Source organism: Callospermophilus lateralis, unplaced genomic scaffold, assembly GCF_048772815.1.
Source record: "Callospermophilus lateralis isolate mCalLat2 unplaced genomic scaffold, mCalLat2.hap1 Scaffold_73, whole genome shotgun sequence".
NCBI classification, from domain to species: domain Eukaryota; kingdom Metazoa; phylum Chordata; class Mammalia; order Rodentia; family Sciuridae; genus Callospermophilus; species Callospermophilus lateralis.
The window spans coordinates 5,018,633-5,035,127 of NW_027515346.1; positions in this window are offsets into that span (position 1 = coordinate 5,018,633).

The window sequence follows — 16,495 nt, forward strand, 5'->3', positions numbered from 1 at the left end:
TGACTTTGAAGTTCTTCTTTAGGGTCTTATTCTTACTTTGCAGCTGTGCATTTTCTGACTGCAAGGATGCCTGTTCAGTCTGCAGACTTTTAAGGTGTTCTGTAAGGTCTTCCGTGGTTTTCTCCACTTCAGATGAGAAAGTACATTTTTGAATTCTTCCTCCTTCCAAGATTTCTAAGGAGTCCTTTAGCTTATCACCATAAACCAGGTTCCTCAAAGCTCCTTTGGACTCATCCTCCAAGTGAGCACCAATTTCGGGTTCACTCGTCTTTCCCAGTTCCAGGTGACCACCATCCCGTTGAGCTCCCAGGCTTGGAGAAGATCTATCCTTCATCTTCAGCAAGCATTCACTCAGAGGCTCCATGTGATTTTCTGTGTCCCTTAAAACTTGTTCTCCAGCTACTTTAGAGTCCTCTAATATGATTTTTGCTTTATATTGGACACCTCCTTGTTCCCTCTGTGCTTCAGCTTCTCCTCGTATTGTTGTTCTGCGTTTGCGGAAGTAGGGATCCTTCATTCGAAACCTCTTTGATTGCCAGCTTCAGTTCTTCCTCATTCACTTGAAGGAGTCTCCAGTTTGTTTTAGCTTCAGCTATTTGTGATCTGAGGGATTCAGATTCACCTTGGAGGGACTGTATCCTTCTTGATAGATGCGCCATTGTTTCATCCTGTTGACCATGTTGAGCCTTCTGTGCTTTGAGCTCTTCTTGTAGAAAGAGCATTTCAACGCCATGGCTGGATTCAGGCCTATGCAGCTTTTCGTCGGTTGCCTCCAGCTGTTGTGCTTCTCTTGAACCCTTCTCAAACCTGCAATCCTTTAAAGATGATTCTAAGCCTTCATGTTCTTTTTCAACAAGGCTCACTTTTTCAAGAAGTCCACATTTTGCCTCAATAAGTCCAGCAAGATTTAGAGCCAGCCTTTTTTCTCTTCCCACGTAAAGCCTGCTATGAAGCGACTGAAAAACTCTCCAGAAAAGTGAGACAACAGCAAAAAATCCAAGAGCTGTACACATCACCAACTCGCAAGGAAAGCCATAAGGAAGATGGCCTGGCTTCATGTCTTCGGACAATGCTGCCACAACCCTGGGTGCTTCTTCCAGAACCACCCACTATTATGGCTGAGAGGCCATCACGCCAAGACAGCTTTGGCTCTTGCCACCACAATCACAGCCTGCCCGGGCAGGCCAACACAGGCTGTGGACACTCAGGTGTTTGGTCAGGAACTCCAACCTGCACCAGGCAACGGAGCAGACCACTGTGATCGCCTTCAGGGGCTGAGCGTATGGTGGGTGGTGGGCGTATGGCGGTGGGAGCCATGATCAAAGGCTCCCAGGAGCCTTGTTGTGCTCAACTGCCCATCAGGGGAGTCTTGTCCGCTTCCCTACCCGGTGCATCCTCAAGTGCCACACGTTTAGGTCCCTCCCACTCCAGCCAGAGAGAATTCCTCTCCATGCCACCCACCCCTTGATTTGGTTTAGGCCAGGCCAAGGCGGGGTTAGTAGGAAGATTCCATCCAGTCATAATAACATTCAGTTTGATGTCACTCAAATTCTAAAGCTGACTAAACTGTTCAAACAGCTTTTATGGCCTATATTGGTCTTTGTGTCCCTTGCCTTTTGTTTGAGTGACTCAGTCCTTTCCCTGCCCTTGTGCTCTCTCTATTTCCTACCTTCCTTCCTTTCTTCCTGGTTTTTCTCCTTTTCTTCTTCCTTCTTTTCTACCTCCCTCCATCCCTCCAACTTTGCCTTCCTCCCTTCCAACTTTCTCTCTCCCTTCCCTTCCTTTTCTTTTCTTGCCAGTGTTTGGGGTGAAAGTCCATGGCAGGCCAGCCCCAAGCTAGGCAAGGTCACTGCCACTGAGCTACAACATCCCCAGACCTGCTGCCACTTCCTATGCAGTTAATTTGAATTATCTCTAAAGAGAAACTCTCACATTAGTCTACTTTCAAAGTAATTTCCGAAGAGTTGCTAACATGGGCATAAATCAGTTATGACAAGTCATTTTGAAAAGCACGGCACAGCTAATGTTCCTCAAAAGAAGGAGTTGAAAACTTTAGTTGGTTTTCAGGTCAGCATTTCTAGACTAGTGCAAACCCTCCTAATCCTGATCTCTCCTTAGTCCTATGATTTCTTTAAGTGTCCCCTTTGCTCCTGTTCATGGAGTCATGTGTACAGAAATTATACCTGGTTCTATTGAACTCTACTTAATTCTTTCTCACCTCTGTGCTCCTTTTGCCAAGTCACTCCTCAACACTTACTGTAACCCTTTCAATTTTTTGTCCATTTTCATTTAAAAAACTCTTTCAAAAATTGAACCATTTCGCATGCAGATACAGTCTTCTTGATCTGCTATTAATCCCCCACTACTGACATTGTAAGTTATTGAAATGTACACTTCCAGACCGTTTTCAGATTTTTGATTTCTGTATATCTATCTGTCTATCTATTTACAAACATAACATGGTATTCTGAAAGTATCGTTCTGCTTTTGGAGCTCTACATTGTGTTTTTCAGAAGCAGGCCTATTACACAGAGATGAATCCATGTTACCTAGATTGAGTTCAAACCGGAATGTGCACTCTGATTCCCATTATATTGTTCTACCTACTAATGGACAGTTCAGTTATATCCAGACCTCACCACCTCCCCCATTAAGTAAAACCCTTGTGAAGAGACATGTAGATGCCTTTATGAACATATTGATAATTTTTCATGGCAGTGTTTTCCAAAAACCAGTTAGTAAAATCAATTTATTCGTTTGCAGCCTGAAATTACCTTCATTCCAGTTTACTGGTATAAGAACCGCAGTGTATCAGCAACAATTCTCCAATAGTAGTTCAGGCAGAAGTCATTCTAGATAACAATCAGTGCCGGATCCTCCATGTATTTTACACAGCCCATGACAGGGGACATCCGTCCACTCGTTTAGAACAACTGATGTTTTACGCTGGCCATTTAGGTTTATTTAAAGGAGTGGTTAGAAAAGAGGTGAGACAGACTGATTAGATTCAGTATGTATGTTGGCTTTGTTTTTCTAGGCCTGAATTTTTCACATTTCAATTAATTGTAGGTTAAGTATCAGGCAGATTCTTCACTGGGCTTCAAATGTGATAAAGTTGCTACTTATTTTTAAGAAGGCCGTTGCAATCCTGCATTTATTTTACACCTCAGTGCTTGTTTTACACACAAGCACACACGCCCACACACCACACACATCAACAAACACACAAACACATAATTAGAGCACATTTAACACTCAAATAAAGCTTAACCTACTAATTCATAACTAGGGTATTTTTTTAATAAGTATTGTGTCTTGGTCTCTACTGGGGAAACATTGTTCAATGTGAGTTCTCTGGTTTGTTGTAGGGCACTGAATGTTCACTTGTTGGCAATGATATAGAAATGGGGAGTAAGAGTTTAAAAGTTTTTACAGTAGGTAGGCAGAGTCAGAGTATGGAATCTAAGAATAAGAAATTGGGGAATTTCCTCTTTGTTTCTTCATTTCAATCTCCTAATAATTCATGTATATTTTCCAAAAGGCTCCCAGAAAACAAGGACTAGGTCAATCCACATATCAGTGAACCATAGCAGAATGCGATTCTGAATTTCATATAAACAGTCATAAAATCAAAAAGACAGGTGCTGGGGTTTTGGCTCAGCACTAGAGTGCCGGCTTCACACTTTCAAAGGTCCTGAGTTGGATCCCCAACACCATGTGTGAAAGGAATGAATGAACCAATGCATGAGTGTATGATGAATGAAGTAAAGGTATAAGGAGGAGGAGGAAGAGGAGGAGGAGGAGGAGAAATAGAAGAAGATGATGAGTAATTTGACAGAAGGGAAAAAGGGGAGGAGAGTGAGTTTAAAGTGTGGTTTCCAATTCCCAAACGTTAAATTACAGCAGACGGGATAGAGAGAGAAGATGGGAGGGCAGGAGAGGGGGGATAGTAGAGGCCAGAAAAGGTAGCAGAATACAACAGTTACTAATATGGCATTTTGTAAAAACGTGGATGTGTAAACAATGTGATTGTGCAATCTGAATATGGGGTCCAAATGGGAGTTCATAACTCACTTGAATCTAATGTAGGAAATATGGTATCTCAAGAGCTATGTAAGGTTTTAAGCAACCAATATAAAAAAGAGGTCTTCATTTTTCTTTGTAGTTGAGATCTCCTGTTTCCGTGACAGGTTTAGTTGTGTTCTCTCCTTTAGTCCTCCCATGCTCTAGTTATTCTGATATGGAAAAACTAGCTGAAATGCCCAACCAGTCTCTAAATCAGTGACACTTTTTCATTAAGCCTAAAGTCACTTTACATTTGCTACAGTCATCCTAAATACACTTCTTTGTTGGGAGTTTAAAAGATATTTCCATCAGCTAGATTACAAGTACCTAGAACTCCCATTCTTGTTTATGTAAGAGTGGCTTCATCAGATTAAATGCTGTTCTCTGGAATGACATAAAATAGGAATAATTTACTCGTAAGATTCCTACGTAAACCATCTTTATTTACAAAATAGTATCTTAAGAATTATTGTTTCATTGAGCTTCAATTGGAGCCAAAGTATAGTCAATTACTGAAGTAAAAGCAGTTACTTAAAAACTAAAAATGAGAGATAAGTCAAATTACATTTGAAGAGAGAGCAACAGCATGAGGTTTCTTGTTTGGTTCTGGATGTTGAGTAACAGGCTCATTTGCAGGTGGAAGGAACCCTTCAGGGAACTCACTTGTACTTTCAGAATGGGGGTGTAGAGGGCTGAATTCCAGCTCTTGGGGGAAGATTGTGAGGAAAACCCCCTGCCTGCATAGACACTTCGCATTGGAAATGGAGTGGGTGGCGGGTCAGGTGGAACATAATCTCCAGGTTCCCAGACAAGTTTCCTGGGAGAGGTGGAGGAAAAAAAAGGTCCTCTTCTCATGAACTGACTCCTTGGGTCAACTGGAAACAAGGCACCTCTGACTGGAGGGAAAGGTGCCAACACAGAGCCAGAGCCAGTGGCTTGGTTTTCAGCATGGAGAGGTGAATCAGGCACATCAGAGTCCAAAGGAGGCATATTAGGAATTCTGTGTTCTGATGGTCCCGATGCTCTACCACAATTTGAGTAAAACCTATCTTGCCTTTGTAGAGGAAGACGTGCATCAGAAGAATATGGTTGGCCTGGCGGAGGGATCATCAGCCTGCTGGCCTGTTCCCCTGGAGGAGAGAGGGGCCTAGTCTGAGAAGGTGCTCTCTGAAAATCAGTGAACTTATGACAGCTGGATTCTCTTCCTTTACTGCTAGTCGCATGGTCCAGAGGATTCTCCAGGGCCCCTTGACCCTCCTCCTCCTCCCACTGGAGTGAAAGGTGAGAGTGTGAGTGGACCACTCTTTTCCAAATGAGGAGGTCTCCTTTCAGATGAAGGGTGACCTATTGGTGAGGGCCCATTTGGAGAAGGCTTTCTGCCCATTGCTGAGTTGGAAACATCCAGTGCATCATAGGGATCTTTTTCTACAAGTTCAAATCTAAGCTCCTTCTCAGTTAATTTTTGTCTGTTGCGTGCATTTTGTTTCCTGAAATAACTGAGGTTTCTTTCAGCAATCCGAGCTGCCAACTCACTAGCATGTGCTTCTTTCTCAGAGGAAATAATCTTCCCCAGACAGGAATGAATGGTACTCTGCAATTGTTCTTCAAGATATTGGGCTCTCTTTCGGGAGGTCTCCAGCTCTTTTATTGTATGGCTCATCTTTTCTTCGACTTTGGAAAGTTTCTCCTCTTGCTCCACCCGGTAGTTTTCCTCCACTCTTAATTTCCTGTGCAGTTTCATCATATTTTCTTGATAGCGTTCCATCATGACTTTGAAGTTCTTCTTTAGGGTCTTATTCTTACTTTGCAGCTGTGCATTTTCTGACTGCAAGGATGCCTGTTCAGTCTGCAGACTTTTAAGGTGTTCTGTAAGGTCTTCCGTGGTTTTCTCCACTTCACATGAGAAAGTACATTTTTGAATTCTTCCTCCTTCCAAGATTTCTAAGGAGTCCTTTAGCTTATCACCATAAACCAGGTTCCTCAAAGCTCCTTTGGACTCATCCTCCAAGTGAGCACCAATTTCGGGTTCACTCGTCTTTCCCAGTTCCAGGTGACCACCATCCCGTTGAGCTCCCAGGCTTGGAGAAGATCTATCCTTCATCTTCAGCAAGCATTCACTCAGAGGCTCCATGTGATTTTCTGTGTCCCTTAAAACTTGTTCTCCAGCTACTTTAGAGTCCTCTAATATGATTTTTGCTTTATATTGGACACCTCCTTGTTCCCTCTGTGCTTCAGCTTCTCCTCGTATTGTTGTTCTCTGCGTTTGCGGAAGTAGGGATCCTTCATTCGAAACCTCTTTGATTGCCAGCTTCAGTTCTTCCTCATTCACTTGAAGGAGTCTCCAGTTTGTTTTAGCTTCAGCTATTTGTGATCTGAGGGATTCAGATTCACCTTGGAGGGACTGTATCCTTCTTGATAGATGCGCCATTGTTTCATCCTGTTGACCATGTTGAGCCTTCTGTGCTTTGAGCTCTTCTTGTAGAAAGAGCATTTCAACGCCATGGCTGGATTCAGGCCTATGCAGCTTTTCGTCGGTTGCCTCCAGCTGTTGTGCTTCTCTTGAACCCTTCTCAAACCTGCAATCCTTTAAAGATGATTCTAAGCCTTCATGTTCTTTTTCAACAAGGCTCACTTTTTCAAGAAGTCCACATTTTGCCTCAATAAGTCCAGCAAGATTTAGAGCCAGCCTTTTTTCTCTTCCCACGTAAAGCCTGCTATGAAGCGACTGAAAAACTCTCCAGAAAAGTGAGACAACAGCAAAAAATCCAAGAGCTGTACACATCACCAACTCGCAAGGAAAGCCATAAGGAAGATGGCCTGGCTTCATGTCTTCGGACAATGCTGCCACAACCCTGGGTGCTTCTTCCAGAACCACCCACTATTATGGCTGAGAGGCCATCACGCCAAGACAGCTTTGGCTCTTGCCACCACAATCACAGCCTGCCCGGGCAGGCCAACACAGGCTGTGGACACTCAGGTGTTTGGTCAGGAACTCCAACCTGCACCAGGCAACGGAGCAGACCACTGTGATCGCCTTCAGGGGCTGAGCGTATGGTGGGTGGTGGGCGTATGGCGGTGGGAGCCATGATCAAAGGCTCCCAGGAGCCTTGTTGTGCTCAACTGCCCATCAGGGGAGTCTTGTCCGCTTCCCTACCCGGTGCATCCTCAAGTGCCACACGTTTAGGTCCCTCCCACTCCAGCCAGAGAGAATTCCTCTCCATGCCACCCACCCCTTGATTTGGTTTAGGCCAGGCCAAGGCGGGGTTAGTAGGAAGATTCCATCCAGTCATAATAACATTCAGTTTGATGTCACTCAAATTCTAAAGCTGACTAAACTGTTCAAACAGCTTTTATGGCCTATATTGGTCTTTGTGTCCCTTGCCTTTTGTTTGAGTGACTCAGTCCTTTCCCTGCCCTTGTGCTCTCTCTATTTCCTACCTTCCTTCCTTTCTTCCTGGTTTTTCTCCTTTTCTTCTTCCTTCTTTTCTACCTCCCTCCATCCCTCCAACTTTGCCTTCCTCCCTTCCAACTTTCTCTCTCCCTTCCCTTCCTTTTCTTTTCTTGCCAGTGTTTGGGGTGAAAGTCCATGGCAGGCCAGCCCCAAGCTAGGCAAGGTCACTGCCACTGAGCTACAACATCCCCAGACCTGCTGCCACTTCCTATGCAGTTAATTTGAATTATCTCTAAAGAGAAACTCTCACATTAGTCTACTTTCAAAGTAATTTCCGAAGAGTTGCTAACATGGGCATAAATCAGTTATGACAAGTCATTTTGAAAAGCACGGCACAGCTAATGTTCCTCAAAAGAAGGAGTTGAAAACTTTAGTTGGTTTTCAGGTCAGCATTTCTAGACTAGTGCAAACCCTCCTAATCCTGATCTCTCCTTAGTCCTATGATTTCTTTAAGTGTCCCCTTTGCTCCTGTTCATGGAGTCATGTGTACAGAAATTATACCTGGTTCTATTGAACTCTACTTAATTCTTTCTCACCTCTGTGCTCCTTTTGCCAAGTCACTCCTCAACACTTACTGTAACCCTTTCAATTTTTTGTCCATTTTCATTTAAAAAACTCTTTCAAAAATTGAACCATTTCGCATGCAGATACAGTCTTCTTGATCTGCTATTAATCCCCCACTACTGACATTGTAAGTTATTGAAATGTACACTTCCAGACCGTTTTCAGATTTTTGATTTCTGTATATCTATCTGTCTATCTATTTACAAACATAACATGGTATTCTGAAAGTATCGTTCTGCTTTTGGAGCTCTACATTGTGTTTTTCAGAAGCAGGCCTATTACACAGAGATGAATCCATGTTACCTAGATTGAGTTCAAACCGGAATGTGCACTCTGATTCCCATTATATTGTTCTACCTACTAATGGACAGTTCAGTTATATCCAGACCTCACCACCTCCCCCATTAAGTAAAACCCTTGTGAAGAGACATGTAGATGCCTTTATGAACATATTGATAATTTTTCATGGCAGTGTTTTCCAAAAACCAGTTAGTAAAATCAATTTATTCGTTTGCAGCCTGAAATTACCTTCATTCCAGTTTACTGGTATAAGAACCGCAGTGTATCAGCAACAATTCTCCAATAGTAGTTCAGGCAGTAGTCATTCTAGATAACAATCAGTGCCGGATCCTCCATGTATTTTACACAGCCCATGACAGGGGACATCCGTCCACTCGTTTAGAACAACTGATGTTTTACGCTGGCCATTTAGGTTTATTTAAAGGAGTGGTTAGAAAACAGGTGAGACAGACTGATTAGATTCAGTATGTATGTTGGCTTTGTTTTTCTAGGCCTGAATTTTTCACATTTCAATTAATTGTAGGTTAAGTATCAGGCAGATTCTTCACTGGGCTTCAAATGTGATAAAGTTGCTACTTATTTTTAAGAAGGCCGTTGCAATCCTGCATTTATTTTACACCTCAGTGCTTGTTTTACACACAAGCACACACGCCCACACACCACACACATCAACAAACACACAAACACATAATTAGAGCACATTTAACACTCAAATAAAGCTTAACCTACTAATTCATAACTAGGGTATTTTTTTAATAAGTATTGTGTCTTGGTCTCTACTGGGGAAACATTGTTCAATGTGAGTTCTCTGGTTTGTTGTAGGGCACTGAATGTTCACTTGTTGGCAATGATATAGAAATGGGGAGTAAGAGTTTAAAAGTTTTTACAGTAGGTAGGCAGAGTCAGAGTATGGAATCTAAGAATAAGAAATTGGGGAATTTCCTCTTTGTTTCTTCATTTCAATCTCCTAATAATTCATGTATATTTTCCAAAAGGCTCCCAGAAAACAAGGACTAGGTCAATCCACATATCAGTGAACCATAGCAGAATGCGATTCTGAATTTCATATAAACAGTCATAAAATCAAAAAGACAGGTGCTGGGGTTTTGGCTCAGCACTAGAGTGCCGGCTTCACACTTTCAAAGGTCCTGAGTTGGATCCCCAACACCATGTGTGAAAGGAATGAATGAACCAATGCATGAGTGTATGATGAATGAAGTAAAGGTATAAGGAGGAGGAGGAAGAGGAGGAGGAGGAGGAGAAATAGAAGAAGATGATGAGTAATTTGACAGAAGGGAAAAAGGGGAGGACAGTGAGTTTAAACTGTGGTTTCCAATTCCCAAACGTTAAATTACAGCAGACGGGATAGAGAGAGAAGATGGGAGGGCAGGAGAGGGGGGATAGTAGAGGCCAGAAAAGGTAGCAGAATACAACAGTTACTAATATGGCATTTTGTAAAAACGTGGATGTGTAAACAATGTGATTGTGCAATCTGAATATGGGGTCCAAATGGGAGTTCATAACTCACTTGAATCTAATGTAGGAAATATGGTATCTCAAGAGCTATGTAAGGTTTTAAGCAACCAATATAAAAAAGAGGTCTTCATTTTTCTTTGTAGTTGAGATCTCCTGTTTCCGTGACAGGTTTAGTTGTGTTCTCTCCTTTAGTCCTCCCATGCTCTAGTTATTCTGATATGGAAAAACTAGCTGAAATGCCCAACCAGTCTCTAAATCAGTGACACTTTTTCATTAAGCCTAAAGTCACTTTACATTTGCTACAGTCATCCTAAATACACTTCTTTGTTGGGAGTTTAAAAGATATTTCCATCAGCTAGATTACAAGTACCTAGAACTCCCATTCTTGTTTATGTAAGAGTGGCTTCATCAGATTAAATGCTGTTCTCTGGAATGACATAAAATAGGAATAATTTACTCGTAAGATTCCTACGTAAACCATCTTTATTTACAAAATAGTATCTTAAGAATTATTGTTTCATTGAGCTTCAATTGGAGCCAAAGTATAGTCAATTACTGAAGTAAAAGCAGTTACTTAAAAACTAAAAATGAGAGATAAGTCAAATTACATTTGAAGAGAGAGCAACAGCATGAGGTTTCTTGTTTGGTTCTGGATGTTGAGTAACAGGCTCATTTGCAGGTGGAAGGAACCCTTCAGGGAACTCACTTGTACTTTCAGAATGGGGGTGTAGAGGGCTGAATTCCAGCTCTTGGGGGAAGATTGTGAGGAAAACCCCCTGCCTGCATAGACACTTCGCATTGGAAATGGAGTGGGTGGCGGGTCAGGTGGAACATAATCTCCAGGTTCCCAGACAAGTTTCCTGGGAGAGGTGGAGGAAAAAAAAGGTCCTCTTCTCATGAACTGACTCCTTGGGTCAACTGGAAACAAGGCACCTCTGACTGGAGGGAAAGGTGCCAACACAGAGCCAGAGCCAGTGGCTTGGTTTTCAGCATGGAGAGGTGAATCAGGCACATCAGAGTCCAAAGGAGGCATATTAGGAATTCTGTGTTCTGATGGTCCCGATGCTCTACCACAATTTGAGTAAAACCTATCTTGCCTTTGTAGAGGAAGACGTGCATCAGAAGAATATGGTTGGCCTGGCGGAGGGATCATCAGCCTGCTGGCCTGTTCCCCTGGAGGAGAGAGGGGCCTAGTCTGAGAAGGTGCTCTCTGAAAATCAGTGAACTTATGACAGCTGGATTCTCTTCCTTTACTGCTAGTCGCATGGTCCAGAGGATTCTCCAGGGCCCCTTGACCCTCCTCCTCCTCCCACTGGAGTGAAAGGTGAGAGTGTGAGTGGACCCCTCTTTTCCAAATGAGGAGGTCTCCTTTCAGATGAAGGGTGACCTATTGGTGAGGGCCCATTTGGAGAAGGCTTTCTGCCCATTGCTGAGTTGGAAACATCCAGTGCATCATAGGGATCTTTTTCTACAAGTTCAAATCTAAGCTCCTTCTCAGTTAATTTTTGTCTGTTGCGTGCATTTTGTTTCCTGAAATAACTGAGGTTTCTTTCAGCAATCCGAGCTGCCAACTCACTAGCATGTGCTTCTTTCTCAGAGGAAATAATCTTCCCCAGACAGGGATGAATGGTACTCTGCAATTGTTCTTCAAGATATTGGGCTCTCTTTCGGTAGGTCTCCAGCTCTTTTATTGTATAGCTCATCTTTTCTTCGACTTTGGAAAGTTTCTCCTCTTGCTCCACCCGGTAGTTTTCCTCCACTCTTAATTTCCTGTGCAGTTTCATCATATTTTCTTGATAGCGTTCCATCATGACTTTGAAGTTCTTCTTTAGGGTCTTATTCTTACTTTGCAGCTGTGCATTTTCTGACTGCAAGGATGCCTGTTCAGTCTGCAGACTTTTAAGGTGTTCTGTAAGGTCTTCCGTGGTTTTCTCCACTTCACATGAGAAAGTACATTTTTGAATTCTTCCTCCTTCCAAGATTTCTAAGGAGTCCTTTAGCTTATCACCATAAACCAGGTTCCTCAAAGCTCCTTTGGACTCATCCTCCAAGTGAGCACCAATTTCGGGTTCACTCGTCTTTCCCAGTTCCAGGTGACCACCATCCCGTTGAGCTCCCAGGCTTGGAGAAGATCTATCCTTCATCTTCAGCAAGCATTCACTCAGAGGCTCCATGTGATTTTCTGTGTCCCTTAAAACTTGTTCTCCAGCTACTTTAGAGTCCTCTAATATGATTTTTGCTTTATATTGGACACCTCCTTGTTCCCTCTGTGCTTCAGCTTCTCCTCGTATTGTTGTTCTCTGCGTTTGCGGAAGTAGGGATCCTTCATTCGAAACCTCTTTGATTGCCAGCTTCAGTTCTTCCTCATTCACTTGAAGGAGTCTCCAGTTTGTTTTAGCTTCAGCTATTTGTGATCTGAGGGATTCAGATTCACCTTGGAGGGACTGTATCCTTCTTGATAGATGCGCCATTGTTTCATCCTGTTGACCATGTTGAGCCTTCTGTGCTTTGAGCTCTTCTTTTAGCTTATCACCATAAACCAGGTTCCTCAAAGCTCCTTTGGACTCATCCTCCAAGTGAGCACCAATTTCGGGTTCACTCGTCTTTCCCAGTTCCAGGTGACCACCATCCCGTTGAGCTCCCAGGCTTGGAGAAGATCTATCCTTCATCTTCAGCAAGCATTCACTCAGAGGCTCCATGTGATTTTCTGTGTCCCTTAAAACTTGTTCTCCAGCTACTTTAGAGTCCTCTAATATGATTTTTGCTTTATATTGGACACCTCCTTGTTCCCTCTGTGCTTCAGCTTCTCCTCGTATTGTTGTTCTCTGCGTTTGCGGAAGTAGGGATCCTTCATTCGAAACCTCTTTGATTGCCAGCTTCAGTTCTTCCTCATTCACTTGAAGGAGTCTCCAGTTTGTTTTAGCTTCAGCTATTTGTGATCTGAGGGATTCAGATTCACCTTGGAGGGACTGTATCCTTCTTGATAGATGCGCCATCGTTTCATCCTGTTGACCATGTTGAGCCTTCTGTGCTTTGAGCTCTTCTTGTAGAAAGAGCATTTCAACGCCATGGCTGGATTCAGGCCTATGCAGCTTTTCGTCGGTTGCCTCCAGCTGTTGTGCTTCTCTTGAACCCTTCTCAAACCTGCAATCCTTTAAAGATGATTCTAAGCCTTCATGTTCTTTTTCAACAAGGCTCACTTTTTCAAGAAGTCCACATTTTGCCTCAATAAGTCCAGCAAGATTTAGAGCCAGCCTTTTTTCTCCTCCCACGTAAAGCCTGCTATGAAGCGACTGAAAAACTCTCCAGAAAAGTGAGACAACAGCAAAAAATCCAAGAGCTGTACACATCACCAACTCGCAAGGAAAGCCATAAGGAAGATGGCCTGGCTTCATGTCTTCGGACAATGCTGCCACAACCCTGGGTGCTTCTTCCAGAACCACCCACTATTATGGCTGAGAGGCCATCACGCCAAGACAGCTTTGGCTCTTGCCACCACAATCACAGCCTGCCCGTGCAGGCCAACACAGGCTGTGGACACTCAGGTGTTTGGTCAGGAACTCCAACCTGCACCAGGCAACGGAGCAGACCACTGTGATCGCCTTCAGGGGCTGAGCGTATGGTGGGTGGTGGGCGTATGGCGGTGGGAGCCATGATCAAAGGCTCCCAGGAGCCTTGTTGTGCTCAACTGCCCATCAGGGGAGTCTTGTCCGCTTCCCTACCCGGTGCATCCTCAAGTGCCACACGTTTAGGTCCCTCCCACTCCAGCCAGAGAGAATTCCTCTCCATGCCACCCACCCCTTGATTTGGTTTAGGCCAGGCCAAGGCGGGGTTAGTAGGAAGATTCCATCCAGTCATAATAACATTCAGTTTGATGTCACTCAAATTCTAAAGCTGACTAAACTGTTCAAACAGCTTTTATGGCCTATATTGGTCTTTGTGTCCCTTGCCTTTTGTTTGAGTGACTCAGTCCTTTCCCTGCCCTTGTGCTCTCCCTATTTCCTACCTTCCTTCCTTTCTTCCTGGTTTTTCTCCTTTTCTTCTTCCTTCTTTTCTACCTCCCTCCATCCCTCCAACTTTGCCTTCCTCCCTTCCAACTTTCTCTCTCCCTTCCCTTCCTTTTCTTTTCTTGCCAGTGTTTGGGGTGAAAGTCCATGGCAGGCCAGCCCCAAGCTAGGCAAGGTCACTGCCACTGAGCTACAACATCCCCAGACCTGCTGCCACTTCCTATGCAATTAATTTGAATTATCTCTAAAGAGAAACTCTCACATTAGTCTACTTTCAAAGTAATTTCCGAAGAGTTGCTAACATGGGCATAAATCAGTTATGACAAGTCATTTTGAAAAGCACGGCACAGCTAATGTTCCTCAAAAGAAGGAGTTGAAAACTTTAGTTGGTTTTCAGGTCAGCATTTCTAGACTAGTGCAAACCCTCCTAATCCTGATCTCTCCTTAGTCCTATGATTTCTTTAAGTGTCCCCTTTGCTCCTGTTCATGGAGTCATGTGTACAGAAATTATACCTGGTTCTATTGAACTCTACTTAATTCTTTCTCACCTCTGTGCTCCTTTTGCCAAGTCACTCCTCAACACTTACTGTAACCCTTTCAATTTTTTGTCCATTTTCATTTAAAAAACTCTTTCAAAAATTGAACCATTTCGCATGCAGATACAGTCTTCTTGATCTGCTATTAATCCCCCACTACTGACATTGTAAGTTATTGAAATGTACACTTCCAGACCGTTTTCAGATTTTTGATTTCTGTATATCTATCTGTCTATCTATTTACAAACATAACATGGTATTCTGAAAGTATCGTTCTGCTTTTGGAGCTCTACATTGTGTTTTTCAGAAGCAGGCCTATTACACAGAGATGAATCCATGTTACCTAGATTGAGTTCAAACCGGAATGTGCACTCTGATTCCCATTATATTGTTCTACCTACTAATGGACAGTTCAGTTATATCCAGACCTCACCACCTCCCCCATTAAGTAAAACCCTTGTGAAGAGACATGTAGATGCCTTTATGAACATATTGATAATTTTTCATGGCAGTGTTTTCCAAAAACCAGTTAGTAAAATCAATTTATTCGTTTGCAGCCTGAAATTACCTTCATTCCAGTTTACTGGTATAAGAACCGCAGTGTATCAGCAACAATTCTCCAATAGTAGTTCAGGCAGTAGTCATTCTAGATAACAATCAGTGCCGGATCCTCCATGTATTTTACACAGCCCATGACAGGGGACATCCGTCCACTCGTTTAGAACAACTGATGTTTTACGCTGGCAATTTAGGTTTATTTAAAGGAGTGGTTGGAAAACAGGTGAGACAGACTGATTAGATTCAGTATGTATGTTGGCTTTGTTTTTCTAGGCCTGAATTTTTCACATTTCAATTAATTGTAGGTTAAGTATCAGGCAGATTCTTCACTGGGCTTCAAATGTGATAAAGTTGCTACTTATTTTTAAGAAGGCCGTTGCAATCCTGCATTTATTTTACACCTCAGTGCTTGTTTTACACACAAGCACACACGCCCACACACCACACACATCAACAAACACACAAACACATAATTAGAGCACATTTAACACTCAAATAAAGCTTAACCTACTAATTCATAACTAGGGTATTTTTTTAATAAGTATTGTGTCTTGGTCTCTACTGGGGAAACATTGTTCAATGTGAGTTCTCTGGTTTGTTGTAGGGCACTGAATGTTCACTTGTTGGCAATGATATAGAAATGGGGAGTAAGAGTTTAAAAGTTTTTACAGTAGGTAGGCAGAGTCAGAGTATGGAATCTAAGAATAAGAAATTGGGGAATTTCCTCTTTGTTTCTCCATTTCAATCTCCTAATAATTCATGTATATTTTCCAAAAGGCTCCCAGAAAACAAGGACTAGGTCAATCCACATATCAGTGAACCATAGCAGAATGCGATTCTTAATTTCATATAAACAGTCATAAAATCAAAAAGACAGGTGCTGGGGTTTTGGCTCAGCACTAGAGTGCCGGCTTCACACTTTCAAAGGTCCTGAGTTGGATCCCCAACACCATGTGTGAAAGGAATGAATGAACCAATGCATGAGTGTATGATGAATGAAGTAAAGGTATAAGGAGGAGGAGGAAGAGGAGGAGGAGGAGGAGAAATAGAAGAAGATGATGAGTAATTTGACAGAAGGGAAAAAGGGGAGGAGAGTGAGTTTAAAGTGTGGTTTCCAATTCCCAAACGTTAAATTACAGCAGACGGGATAGAGAGAGAAGATGGGAGGGCAGGAGAGGGGGGATAGTAGAGGCCAGAAAAGGTAGCAGAATACAACAGTTACTAATATGGCATTTTGTAAAAACGTGGATGTGTAAACAATGTGATTGTGCAATCTGAATATGGGGTCCAAATGGGAGTTCATAACTCACTTGAATCTAATGTAGGAAATATGGTATCTCAAGAGCTATGTAAGGTTTTAAGCAACCAATATAAAAAAGAGGTCTTCATTTTTCTTTGTAGTTGAGATCTCCTGTTTCCGTGACAGGTTTAGTTGTGTTCTCTCCTTTAGTCCTCCCATGCTCTAGTTATTCTGATATGGAAAAACTAGCTGAAATGCCCAACCAGTCTCTAAATCAGTGACACTTTTTCATTAAGCC